This window comes from Mercenaria mercenaria, chromosome 18 (genome assembly GCF_021730395.1).
Source record: "Mercenaria mercenaria strain notata chromosome 18, MADL_Memer_1, whole genome shotgun sequence".
NCBI classification, from domain to species: domain Eukaryota; kingdom Metazoa; phylum Mollusca; class Bivalvia; order Venerida; family Veneridae; genus Mercenaria; species Mercenaria mercenaria.
In genome coordinates, this window is record NC_069378.1 from 27,691,553 (window position 1) to 27,706,117 (window position 14,565).

Sequence of the window (14,565 nt, forward strand, 5' to 3'; positions counted from 1 at the left end):
ACAAATGATAACATAGCAATAAATGATAATGAAACATAATGTTAGCAACCTTCAAAGGAAAATGTATCTCACAATATGAAATGCAACCTATTTCTACATACCTCACCAAATCACCGGTTTTCATCACCCAACGTTATATTTGTAAACACATTAAAGTTTTTTATGTTATTAATCCTAAATCATTTGATATGATAAAAGTTTACTCCTCTTTTAGAAATATAGTTAAAAAAGTTTAAATACTGAAAGAAATTCGTTGCACAGCACACAAATCCCCGATTGACCAATACAGTATTTAAATCGTCCTGTAATGTGTTTCCTCGATAGCACTAATTCAATCCACTCTATTACCGGGAGCCGTTTTCGCAAAGTTGAAATGAAGTCTACAGCAGCGACCAGATACAATATCGCATCAGCAGTATTCAAGCTCCTGTAACCTTTTTATTAATGTTTCTGCCGATACAACACTGCACCGACCTGTAATTAATGAGTTTCAGTATAACGCTTCGACCGATTTATTTACCCCTGAATATTGTTTAAGTCACATTACATTGTATGAAGACAAATTGGACTGTATTTAAATCGTATCGTTATATTGATCCAGCAGTAAGCAAAACAATGCCCGTAACATAATAAAGATATAACAAGATATCTTATTAGACAGAACAAAGGCCGCGCAATTGTAGGTGCATACCGACTTTATGTTTATAACTCATGTATAGAGATAAATCAAGAAAACATATACACAACACATTAAGTTTAAACGATTTGTAGCGTACTTCAGCCAGGGGGTCAGGATGCCTTGATGAAATACACTACAATATACAGGACTACTGGAGTTTCAATACACCAGCAGTAGTATTACTTCAATATAGAAGACGACAACGATATCAGTTTAATACTCTGTATAAAATGCAATAATACATTATAACTGATATAAATATAACATACAAATACTTAATAGCAATCCTAAATCCTAAAAATAATCATATTCATGAAGTGCGCCGGCTCTCAAATGGGGACAGTTGCCTAAGTAAATATATTAAACCGTATTCCTAAAAACCGAGATAAAATCCTAAGTTTAGGATTTTATTTCCTAAAGTTCGTACTAAAAACTATTTCGCATACAAGTATACCTATACTTGAATTTATATAATACTAATTCAATGAACCTAAGATTGGATAACCGATATTAAGGAAAGATTCCTAAATACTTACTAAAATTTGGATTTAGGAATTGTACGTTAGTTGTTTTGACCAATAATGTTTTGAATAATGGCGCCTTCGCAACTGTTCTTCCAAAGTGAGGCAGATCGCTCTATTTATAAGCTTTGACCCGGTTAGGAATTTAGGAGAGATGTCTCATCCAATCAGATTGCACATAGAAATTTTCTAAGCCAATCAGAATTGGGTAGGAAATCTCATCCTAAAATACGCTAAGCGGAATCTCCAAGTAAAATTATGAATAATACGACATACAATAAAATGTGAGCAATAATACACAAAGACAATATATCTTTTATGGTATTAAATCAAATGATGAGTAACATTTGGGTTGATAACATGTAATTGATGCAATAAAATGGAGAATTCCGGTGATTGAAAGTTCCAAATTTACACCGCGACTGATCTAAAATAGTGCGCACTTCTTTCACAAAAATGAACAATAATGTAAAGTTTCAGTGACAGTTAATAATTAAAACATGTTTCTAACATCCTAGCAATGAACATTACACAAAATGATACAAATATGCTGCATTAGAATACGAAAATGGATGTATTTCTACACACTGCAGTAAACAACATGGCAGCCTCCATAAACTTCAGGAAAAGTTTTAGGAAGTTAACATTCACACAAAATACAGATAAATGGATGGAGTAAAGTTAATAAATGGTGACAATTTACTTAAAGTGCAATGTACTCCTTGGAAATATGAAATAACAAAAAGATACATGCATAAATATGGGAGAAAACGTGCAAGATAATAACTGACATTGCAGGATAAAAAGAAAAGGTAACTGTCATTCTTAAGAAATACAAACATCATTATGATTTAACTTTAAATGAAATAAATCATAGCTTTTAGCATTGATATAGAATACATAAAACATGTGGTACATAAATCCTACAGATTGAAATGTCCGCAATGTAGCATAAATTAAATACCCATCAAGAATAATAAGCAATCAGAGCTATTGGAATTGTTTAAAACCATTATTAATCCAACCGTTTTACAACATGACGGCGTCGCCATTAAATACTATATCTAACGTGATTAACGTTTCCTCACAACACCAAGGTGATTGTGAACATTTAATTGCTATTGAATCGCGTTTTTGAACAATACATGCACTGGTATTTGAAATTGCAAATCAATAAAAGGATTGACATGTTTTATTGTTTTTTCGGTGACAGTAAACATTTAACGCCGTTTCGCTCGTATAACAGTATCACTTTACCATCCCCATAATCAGATTGGTGGCATCACAACGCTATAACAAAACCTGAACTTTCCCTACCCGATTCGGCCGAATATAAAGGTACAATAAACGGGTTCAAATAATTTAATAAACTTTAAGGGCACTGACCTCCAGATTTGGCTAAAATGATCTCTATTCAAAATTGAAGTTTGGTCATATTATGAACAATAGAATATGATATTTTGTTTCTTAACTTAAAAATGCAAAAATCAAGGGAAAAAAGATGTTAGAGTCTGGAATCGAACCAGAATAGTTTTTGCTATAAATTGAAATATTTAATCCAGTGATATATTTTACTTTTCTTGTATTTGTATATTACACGATAGACCGCCTGCATAACGTAATAGAAAGAGCGCATATATAGAGGTCCTACGTGATGATTTGATAAAAGACATTGAACATGGAGTCATTTGTTCCTTGAATTTTGATTGAATTAAATAGTAACTTGCGGAAAACAGGGTAGTATTGTCATGGAACACAGATAAAGATAACTGCCTGATTTTATATAAATGAAATTATACTGTTGGAGAAAATGCACTTGACTTATCGTTTAAAATACTCCGTTGGATGTTATTTTCTCCTATCAAAAAAGTACCAGTCCTAGTTAGTACAATATATGTTTTCATATATTTTTCACCTTTGACGATAAAAGTTTATTTTTTTCTCCTTTATAGCAAATGATTAACTAGAAATGATTGATATAACTATAGCATTTAGTTTTCGAATCCTCCAAAATATCAAACAAATATAGAAACTGATATGCAAACTATTTCTACATACCTAACCAAACCATCGTTATATACCGTATTTAAATCGTCCTGTTATGTGTTTTCTCGATAGCATTAATTCAATGCACTCTGTTATACCGAAAACCGTTTTAACAATATTGAAATAAAAAATCTAAAATAAATGCTCTTAGTAGGAGTCAAGCCTCTATAACTGTTTTATCATATAACATGGTGCCGACCTGTAGCAAATGAGTTTCAGTATAACGTTTTGACCGAAGTTTTAACATCTGAATATAGTATATGTCGCATTACACAGAATGGAGACAAATTGGACGTATTGAAATCGTGCCATGATATTTATCCAACAGTAAACAAAAGACTATCTCTCTATCGTAATACATATATAAAGCATGTTCTCTTATAAGAGAGAACAAAAGGCAATTGGCTGAAGATCCATGCCCATACGTCAACTATAGCATTTAGTTTTCGAGTCCATCAAAATATGTAACAAATATAGAAACTGATATGCAAACTATTTCTACATACCTCACCAAACCATCGCTTTTCATCTCCCCGCGTTATATTTGTAAACACACGATTGTTTTTGATGTCATTAATGCTAAATTAGTGTTTGATTAATTGTATTCCTTTTCTAGAATAGCAAGAAATTCGCTGCACAGAACAAATTACCAATTGGCCAATACCGTATTTAAATCGTCCTGTCATGTGTTTTCTGATAGCATTAATTCAATGCGCTCTGTTATCCTGTGATAAATATACGGAAAACCGTTTGCACAATATTGAAATAAAAATTTCAAATAAATGCTCGTAGTAGGGGTCAAGTCTGGTACCGGCCTGTAGCAAATGAGTTTCAGCAAAACGCTTAGATCGATGTTTTAACCTCTGAATATAGTTTGAGTCGCATTACACTGTATGAAACAAACTGAACGGTACTGAAATCGTGCCATTATATCTGTCATGCAGTAAGCAAAAGAATATCTCTGTATCGAAATACATATATAAAAACATGTTCTCTATTAAGGCAATCGACTAAAGATCCATGCCCTTATGTCAATGATATCTTGTATTTAAAGTGCTTATTTATAGAGGTAAATAAAGAAAAATATAAACACTTCTCATTTAGTTTAAACGATTGGAATGTATAGGATGTCACAAAATGAAATAACTATCAACAATCATGATAAACTTTCAGAGCTATTATATTAGTTTAACAAAATCTGTAAAAAGATCCTTTGGAAGCAAAGCTCGGTTCTGAAGCTCGCTATTGAATATCTTATTCGACTTGCTTATTCTATCACATCATCGAACTAATATACATGTATAGAACGATGTATGATAAAAGATGACGTACAAACTGTTGGTAACTTCACACGTTTGACATCCTCATACGGAAGGTGGATGCAATGTGAAATTATGAATTTATTCGTAAGACTAACAAATCTCCGTGAATAGGCTAGGTTTCTTTAGACAAATACTGTTAATTAGGAAAAACATTGGACAGACACCACATTTCGTAAGATTAACAACTGTCAATGAATAGAATTGCACGTATATTACAATTAGTATCGTTCCTTAGAGAAATACTGATAATTACGAAAAAGCATTAGACAGACGCCATATTTCATATGCGTTTTATTTAGGTAATATTCCTGGAGAAACAGACAAAATTTCCCCGAAAATGAAAAGCCGTTAGTCTTGATACTACGTATTTGTTCTGTGAATCTATGATAACTTGTCAAGTAATAAATCATAAGTAATTAGTGTCTATAAAAATAGTTGATTATCAAGGGATTTCTATTCTTTGGTGGAATGGTCTTTTGCACGAAAGGCTTTCAATACTTCCAAAGCAATTTACATTTTATTACATGTTTTTGTAACTGACAATACAGCAGTGTTTATGCGTCCGTAAACTTCTATTATAATTTCACTTCTTTGGTATCATGGCATCTCGTCAATGTAAGTTTCATTTCCGTCTGTGCAAGGTAGGGTAAATTATATATATATATATATAAAATCTTTTTTGGAATGAACGCCGTTTTTCAACAGCATTTCAGTTATGTAACGATGGACAGTTGACGTAACCAGTGTTCCTGGATTCTGTACCAATATAAACCTGTTCTACAAAAGAAACTGTCAACTTCCTCAAATGAATCAGATGTGGAGTATGAATGATTTCAGACACTATGTCTTTAAGCAAATCGTCATGGAGAACATACGCCCCGCCCGGAGATCGATCCCATGGCCCCGTGATCCGTAGATCTGCGCACTCACTATTGAGCTAAACGGTATGACAAATTGTTGCATATTTCTTTACCTCATATGACCAGCACAAAATCACCGATTGACAAATACAGAATTTAAATCCTCGAAAGCACTACTTCAATCCATTCTATTACCGAAAGCCGTGTTCACAAAGTTGAAATGAAATGAAAATGTTTACTGGTACGTCTATAAAAGCGACCAGATGCAATCACAGCAGTAGTAAAACCTCTGTACACTTTGTATGTATGTTGCTGCCGATATTACATGCTCGACCTGTAATTAACGAGTTTCAGTTTAACGCTTCGGCCGATTTATCTACCACTGAATATTGTTTAAGTCGCATTACATTGAATGAAAACAAATTTGACTGTATTGAAATCGTATCATTATATTGATCCAGCAGTAAGCAAAACAATGTTTCTGTAACATAATAAAGATATAACAAGATATCTTATTAAACAGAACAAAGGCCGCACAATAGTAGGTGCATAACGACTTCGTATTTATAGCTCATATATAGAGATAAATCGAGAAAAAATTATATACACATCACATTAAGTTTAAACGATTGACATGTCCGCAATGTCACATAAGTTAAATACCGATATCTATCATGAATAATAAACTATTAGAGCTATTGTAATTGTTTACAACCATTTTAATCCAAAAGCGTTACAGTATTACTGAGTCGCCATTAAAACTATATCCGACGTGATTAACGTTTCTTCAAAACACCAAGGTGATGGTAAAACATGTGCTTGCTATTGAATCACTTTTTCGAACAATGTAAAGACTGATATAAACTTGACATATTTTATTGTTTTGCTGGTGACGATAAACATTTGACACCGTTTTGCTCGTATAACAATCACTATTCAATCCCCATCGTCAAAAAGGTGGCATCACAACTCTATAATTAAGCTGAACTTCTCCTGCCATATGTGGCCTGATATAGAGGCAGTAAAACAGATTCAGATAGGTGAAATAACTTTGAGGGTTCTAACATTTAGATTATGGATGAAAATAATCTTTCTTCGAAATTTAAAGTTGGTCATATTATGAACATGAGAATTATGAATTTTCCTTACTAAACTTAAAAATGCCAAATCAAGGGGAAAAAGATGCCAGAGTCGTGAATCGAACCTGAAGACATTTCCCTGTAAATGAAAATATCTAATTTATTGATATCTCCTACTTTTCTTGTAGCCCGCCTGCATAGCTCAATAGGAAGAGCGAAGATCTACGGATCGCAGGGTTGCAAGTTCGAGCCCGTAGCGAGGCATATACATTCTCCGTGACGATTTGATAAAAGACATTGTGTTTGAAATCATTCGTCCTCTACCTCTGATTCATGTGGGGATGTTGGCAGTTATTTGTATGAACAGGTTTGTACTAGTACAGAATCAAGGAACACTGGTTACGTTAACTGCCCGCCGTAACATAACTGAAATACTGTTGAAAAACGGCGTTTAACCCAAAACAACCAACTAACCAACCAACGTTTCTTGTATTTGTACATTACATGGAAGACCGCCTGCATAACTCAATAGAAAGACCGCATATCTAAAGATTAAAGAGTCATAAGTTCGATCCGTTTGGTGTTATTTTCTTCTATCGAAAAATGGACCAATCCTAGTTGGTACAATATATGTTTTCATGTATTATTTACCCTTGACAATAAAATTTTATTGTTTTCTCCTTTATAGCAAATGATAACCTAGCAATGATATAACTTACTATAGCATTTAGTTGTTTGAGTCCTTCAAAATATGTAAAAAATATATAACTTGTTGTGAAAACTATTTCTACATACCTCACCAAACCATCGCTTTTCATCTCCCAACATTATATTGGTTAAGAATAATAGTGTTTCATGTCATTCATCCCAACTCATTGTTTTGAATAATTTTATTCCTTTTCTAGAAATAGGAAGAAATTCTTTCCACAGCACAAAATCACCGATTGGCCAATACCGTATTTAAATCGTCCTGTGATGTGTTTTCTCGATAGCATTAATTCAATGCGCTCTCTTATCCTGTGCTTAATATACCGAAAGCCGTTCTCCAGTATTAAAATAAAAATTCCAAAGTAAATGCTCGCAGCGGGAGTCAAGCCTCTGTATCTGTTTTATCAATGCTTTCTGGCGATATAACATTTTACCGATCTTTAACAATTGAGTTTCAGCATAGCGCTTCAGCCGATTTATTAACCTCTAAATATCGTTTAAGGCCCTGCTCCGCTGCTATTCAAATTCTTTTGTGTGTATGCAACCCATGATTACAATAGGTAACAGTTAACGGCCACGTGCCACACTGTAGCACGTAAAACCACAGGTATTTCATATAGAATTATATATAAAATAGACTCTATTTTGACAGGCGTTACTGTTCATAGTCAGGATTTTCATGCTTTTTCAGTTACAATTCAAGGTTAAAAGGTAGGACGGGAGCAGGGCTTTAAGTCCGTGTGTTGAAATAATGTGATTACATTGATCCAGCAATAGGAAAAATAGTATCTCTGTTTCGTTATACCTACATAAAACATGTTATCTTATAAGCCAGAACAAAAGACACTCGAGTGATGATCCATGCCCACCTGTCAATGATATTTTGATTTTATAGTGCTCATTTATAAATAAAGAAAAACAATAAACACATCTCATTTAGTTTAAAGAATTGGAATGTCAAAAATGTCCCAAAATTAAATAACTTTAAACAATGATACTTTCAAAACCATTTTATTAGTTTATTCAAACGCTTTCCAACATGACGGAACCGACATTCGGTAATATATATCCGACATAGCTAAAGTTTCGTGTCAACACGAAAGTGATGGTAAAACAAGTGTTTATTGTTGTAATACGTCTTCGACCAATGTATTCAGCGGTATTTGATGCAAAATAATATAAGCGTCGACATATCTTAATGTTTTCCAGTGACAGTAAACATGTAACACAGGTCTGCTCATATGAAAATATCAGTGTGCCTTCTCCAGCATCTGAATGGTAGTATCACAACTTTGAGTGCTAAATAGTCATCACAATTTTTTTAAGGTTACCCTTGACACTATATTACTTTAATTTCAAATAATTCACAAAGGTAAGAGAGGCAGCAATGAATGGACTATAATTAACATTTTGGCGAATTCTGAAAAATATAAGTCGCGTGATTCACAACTATGAAAAAAGTTCATTAAATTCTATATTGTGGAACTTTATCCCAAAATAGCATTAGAAGTGTGAAAATCCCGTGGAAGCATTTTCATTGTGGAAATTGAGAATGGATAAAAGTATTCAAATTCGTTTTACAAATTTTAAAGCTTCCCGTCATAAAATGACTCTGAAAGGACCGGAAAAATTATGATAAATTTAAAAGATCTATAAAGCCCTGCTCCGCGTCTATTCAAATTCTATTGTGTGTATGCAACCCATGATTACAACAGGTAACAGTTAACGGCCACGCGCAACACTTTAGCAGGCAAAACCACTGGTATTTTATATAGAATGTTATATAGAATAGACTCTATTTTGACAGGCGTCACTGTTTATAGTCAAGATTTTCATGCTTTTTCAGTGACAATTTAAGGTCAAAAGTTAAGACTGGAGCAGGTCTTACAAACTGAAATACTTTAAGTTTTGACTCTTGAATTACCAAATTAAAAACATTTCGTATCAACAAAATAAACGAAAGACAAACACAGAGTACATAGAATTGAATATATGAATATATATAATTTTGTAATTCTCAATTCCATAATAATAATAAACGTTGAAAAAAATATATACTGGACAAATGGCTGTTTTTGCATGTAAGCTTATTTATAATCGCCAACGTGTACCTGTATTAGCAGTTGCTGAAAAAGACTGTTACTTATTTTTTTCGTTGGGATAGACTAAAAGCATGAAAAAGAAGAGTTCGAATTCAAGAAGCTTGCATGGATTTAGCAAAAATATACTCGTACTCGGAACTCTTATCCAAATGTAAATTATTTTAGTTTGAAGAACGCACAAGACCCATGGTTTTGTTCTTAGTTTTACCAGTGGTGGAGCACTGCGTCCGCTCAGAATATGATTTATGTTGTTAAAACCCTGTCCTGATAATGTTACAACAAAGAAAAGAAATTAATTAGGACTTGTATACTTACTATTACATGTTTTTCCGATTGGTTTTTAAACACATGTGCAAGGGTACAGCAGATAATCGCTTATATCTTCAAATTTTAGTTCAGCCATAAATAACCAGAATAATAAATCCTGGAGCATTTATTTTAAATTGCAAAATATTTAAGCTGTAGACAAAAGTAAAAAGAAAGTCAAAGGGACGAGGGTGTTCTATAAGAATAAGGTACATACTTTCTGCAGCAATGGAAAGTGCTCTCGGTATTTTCGTGTAATAAGTATTGCCAATTTGCAGCATATAGATGACTTAAAAACTGTATTATTCTTATATTTATTAATTTAAATCTTCTTAAAAAACAAGGCTAAGATTACATCAGTATTCAGATAAACCTTACCAAAAAGTACGTGTTACAAAATAAAGTATTGCTTACAACATTGTTGACAGTGCAAGGACAGTTTTCCTCATTAGCGTAAGTATTATTGCAGACATGTAGGCTATCAATGCTCAACATGTTACTGAATCATTAAGTGACATGTAGGCTATCAATGCTCAACATGTTACTGAATCATTCAGAAGTTGCGTAATTAAAGCTTACATATCCGAGAATGTAACTGTAATTTACTTCTTTATATCAGAGACATTAGATGACTTTGCAATTAGGTATTCTTCTGTTAATGTGAAGAAATCACGAATTTTATCAAATGTTTTTAATAATATTATGTAGAATTTGCAAAAAGATATTGGTCAACACTACTGCAGTCATGCAAAGTCTATATCTAGATCGCAACAGCAATAAAGGTTCTGCTAAGGTATTTATTCATGTTTTCTGCCAGTGGTTCACTGTAATGACATGAAACAAATCAGTTTCAGGACAATGCGGAAAAGCTTTCACGATATTATTTTATTTTCCACCCATTATTGTTTAAGTCACATTACACTGTTAAAAGACAAATCAATTTGAATTCACGTCGCACTATTTATATTGATCAAACAATAGACCAAACAATGACTCTTGGGAGTATTAAAAACGTTTCATCTGATGAGGTTAAATAAAAGACAAATGATTTAAGGTTCAAATCGACCTGCAAAATGAAATTTTTACCCATCGATTCTTTACAGGGATAATGTAAATTTTTATTTCATACACTTTGTATTTAGATGAACTGATTGTCTTATTTTCTCCAATGACTAAAAATGAACTTCAATCAAGAATATTAACAACATCCTCTTGTTGAATGTATTGCCAGTCAATCGAAAACACTGTGTCCGTTGTTTGAGCGATAACAGGCTATTGGTTTTGATTATTGACCGGCAAGCCATCCAATAACTGCTTTATCGAATGAAATGTAAAGTTTATGTTTACAGTTGTATTACTAAATGGTTGACTTATTAGCCCAGTAAACATGTGTTGAATATAGACGGGTCATATAAGGACCAGAGATTTATATAAGGAGTCATGCAATACTCTGAGATATTGTAATATCTTTCAAGTAAATGTTATCAATGGGGACATTAATATGAAATAAGTCAAACGTTCAAAGTGAGCTCAAAGAAATCAGGTGCAACTGTAAAAAAGAACATTACAAAGAAACTAGATCCTAATCATTTTAAGAAAAGTATACATTTAACGTCATCATATATGTACCTGTTACAGCGAATATCATACTTTACATTAAACTGGAAGCCGGTGTCACGGTGACGTGATTACCTATTCGCCGCGTTTTCTTCCTGGGTTTAAGAGTATTAAGACAATATTTTCCCTTTTCCCCCAATGTTCTATATTTTAAAAGAAAATTTTCATATTTTTCTAACTAAATGGAAACCTCTCTTGCTTGATTTTTGAGTGATAAATAATATTCATCAATCGAGTGACGTTTTGTTTTCGCTGCGGAGAAAACTACTTGATATCTTCCGGTAAAAGTTTTGAAATAAGTGTGAAAGTACACTTACGTTACCGTAAAGCTCAATTCTGAAGCAGGGCCTTCTATGTCTTATTCGACTTGCTTATTTTATCACATCAACGAACTAATATAGATCTACATGTTTAGAACGATGTAATTGACATAAAAAGTGTTTGTAACGTCATACTGTTGACATCCTCATACGGATGGTTGATGCAATGTGAAAAGTATGATTTCATTCGTAACAGAATTGTACGTATATTACAATTAGTATAGTTTCCTTAGAGAAATGCTGCTAATTAGGAAAAAAGCATTAGACAAACGTTATATTTCGTATGGAGTTTATTTAAGCAATATTCCCGGAGAAACAGACAATATTTCCCCGAAAATAAAAAGTTATCAGTCTTGATACTACTCATTTGTACTGTGATAACTTGTCAAGTAATAAATCATAAATAAATAGAGTCTAAAAACATTTATATTCAAGGGATGTCTATGGAACGGCATTGTGCACGAAAGGCATTCAATACTGGCGAAGGACCGTCTGACAGATTGTATTAACCGACAAAACAGCAGTGTTTATGTGTCATCTGGCGGCCGTAAAAATCTCCATTCACTTTGATTCAGTGTTATTATTATTTCAAGTCTTTTGTATCACGGAGTCGGATCATTGAGAATTCGACACTGAACCTACGATTCTGATAATTATATTGTATGTTTTAGAAATATTCTGTAACACAACATAATCTAAAGAACATTTTTATCTCCTTATTTCAGTAAAATATAAAATCCTTATTTATTAAAATTGAAATATTCTTTTGCCAAATGTGTCAAATATGGTGATGTTAATTATCATGCAACGTTTTATTGTTTGTTTCAAATCTTTTCACATGTTTATTTGTTACAATGTTGGATATACTTTTAAACAAATCAAACCACTTTGGCTCAAATGTATCTCTGTTTTATCCTGAAAATGATAAATAAATAGAATCAACTGGTGTAAATTGTGTCTTTGTGTATGCAAAATTCAGGCTTCGAACAGCGTATGTATTGGGATATGAGTAACATCGGCACAATATATGTCATAATATGTTGATTCGTCAAGCTTTTAAAGGTGGAAGAAGACCCTAGATCTGCCCCTCTGGGCATTTATTCAGGCGTAGGCTTGTACTTCTGGGTAAACCAACGACCTCTCGTAAGCTGGCCAGATGGTTTAATAATGGTTGAATCCAAAATAATATATCTAATATATCTGCCCAAATAAAACTCAAAATTTATTTTGTGGAAAACGGAGAGGATAGTAGTGTAAATATGAAGTACATCTGGCGGACAAAATATACTACGGAAGTACCTATTATTCAATATTCACCTCTGAAACGGCATGTAAAGTTTAACTCAAAACGAAAAAAGGTCAACAGTGAAATTTATTGACCATTGTCTTGATACAAATGCGGATATCAATCTATACTCCAGGGGCCGTATTCATAAAGCATGTTAAGTATAAGTATAAGAAATTGATTATTTACTTAAGTAAGAAATTTATTTTACTTAAGTATATTTGTTATTCATAAAACAACTTAATAAGTAATTCTTGGCATTTATTGTGGACGAAAACATTAAAAAAACAACATTAATTTCAGACATATACAGCATGCACAATTCTGTTTAAAGTGTTTTTTTTTCTGAAAAACAACACTTTAATCGTACTCACGACGCCATTTTGTTTTCTGACTTAAGTCATTTCTTACGTATCTTAAGTTTAAGCTGTTTTATGAATAGGACTTAAGTTTTTTACTTAGACTTAAGCTGAAATCACCACAAACTTAAGTAAAATCTTCAACTTAAGTCAAAACTTATACTTAAGATGCTTTATGAATACGGCCCAGAACTCGATCATGCTTACGCTGCGTACTAATTACAACTTACAGTTCTGGGAAAGCGTTTCTGTAATTTCTCACTTTTGATCGGCAGTATAGGAACCCATTTCGTTGTAATGTAAAAAAAAACTGCATTCCGCTGTTCTTATAGAGGATATAACATGAGTGTCTTTTCATATTGAATTTATTAAACGAGTTGAATCATTTTATCAATTTTATTCAAAGAGTTTAATAAATTCAATGTGGAAAGTCACAAATGTAATATTCTTTTTATCACATGTTATCTTTTCCTGTCGAAACAACAAACATTCTACTTTCTTTACTATATAAACAAGTCAATTTGACCAACAACATCTATAATATAAACGACGTCGAAGTCAAAGCTTTATTACACCAGTGTATTATCATTTTTACGTAATGGCTTTATTACACTCCCGCGACGTCAAACATGTGATAAATAAAAATATTCTGAAGTTAACATTTATTTTCTACCATTTCAATAATTAGTATCTGTAGCAAATCCTGAAATGCCTAAGATTACGACTCGTTCTAAAGGTATTCAATGGTAAATTATTATATAATAGTTGTGACTGGAAACTGTCAAAAGTAATTATTGCTTCTCTTTAAAGCAACCGTGCTGCGATATGATTTGTTATATATTAATTTTATTCATTACTATTCTAAACTCGGTTAAAATAGCATGATAAATTAAACTGCTTCAGAGCCATTTGAAATATATTTTTTTACTGTGTTTTAGTGTTGGTCATTCTATTCATATCAACAACAGCTTGTTAAAACCATCCAGGACATTTTCCTAAATTACTATTTCTTTCATTTTTCGTTGTTAAAAATGCGTATTTTCGACGAATGCTTAGCTGATTTTACAGGGGCATAATGGTATTATTTTTCCTGTACATGAAATATCTTATTTTGTGATATCTTCTACTTTTGTTGTATTTGGTGTATTATACGAAGCCCGCCTGCATAGAGACAGAGCAGATCTAGAGATCAAAAGATCAAAACTTCGATCCCTAGATTCTACCTGACGATTTGATAAAACACATTGAACCTGGAGTCATTTCATCCTTAAACTTTGATTGAATGGAGTAGTTTATAGTTTCTTGCGGAGTACAGGTAAGTATTGTTATAATAGAACACAGGAACACTGATACAGTTAAGT

General features: G+C 32.6%; 1 protein-coding gene across 6 annotated transcripts in view; it reads right to left on the reverse strand.

Annotated features, from left to right (window-relative positions):
- LOC123537782 (uncharacterized) overlaps nucleotides 1-14,565 on the reverse strand; it is a 76,364-nt gene that overhangs the window by 23,639 nt on the left and 38,160 nt on the right. For 2 of the 6 annotated variants that reach the window (XM_045321571.2, XM_053530033.1), the window contains exon 1: nucleotides 102-554. The exons of 3 other annotated variants lie outside the window; for them this stretch is intronic. The gene's annotated coding sequence lies outside the window, so the exon portion shown is untranslated. Of the gene's footprint in view, nucleotides 1-101; nucleotides 555-7,302; nucleotides 7,449-14,565 lie in introns of those variants that run through there. One more of the 6 variants, XM_053530037.1, reaches the window with a different exon arrangement.